Consider the following 451-nt stretch of genomic DNA (forward strand, 5'->3'; position numbering starts at 1 on the left):
GAAGAGGCTGAGCTGGGTATCCAGCCTAGGCCATCTGGCCCTGCTCCTAACCACCACACTGGTGACCCTCTCTAAAACAGAGCAGGAGAAGTAACAGATGAGAAGCCACCCTCAGGTGGGAGGACCACCCCCTCACCTGTGCAGACCAGCTCGCCAACAAGTTCCTCCTTCATGCGGATGTTGATGGCCAGCTCCCGGATCTTCGGCTGGGCCTGGGCAAGCCACCTCTCANAATTAAGCCTCTAGAACTAACTTCCGCACTCGCAGGAAATATGGAGGACACCACAAGGAAACGAACAGACACACCCAAAACATGTGGGGTTTGGAACATTCTACAGAAAGACTGTGCAGAGCGAGAGAAGGGAGACTTCAGAGGAGACCTAACAAGCAACTACACTGTGGGGAACAGTCTAGAACCTGTTTCCAGCAAACCGTCTGTAAAGAGACACTG

General features: G+C 53.3%; 1 pseudogene; it reads right to left on the reverse strand.

Moving 5' to 3' along the window:
* Positions 1-225, reverse strand: part of LOC103581612 — a 12,126-nt pseudogene extending 11,901 nt beyond the window's left edge.
* Between the last annotated feature and the right edge of the window lie 226 nt (positions 226-451).

Source organism: Galeopterus variegatus, unplaced genomic scaffold (assembly GCF_000696425.1).
Source record: "Galeopterus variegatus unplaced genomic scaffold, G_variegatus-3.0.2 Scaffold13464, whole genome shotgun sequence".
NCBI classification, from domain to species: Eukaryota; Metazoa; Chordata; class Mammalia; order Dermoptera; family Cynocephalidae; genus Galeopterus; species Galeopterus variegatus.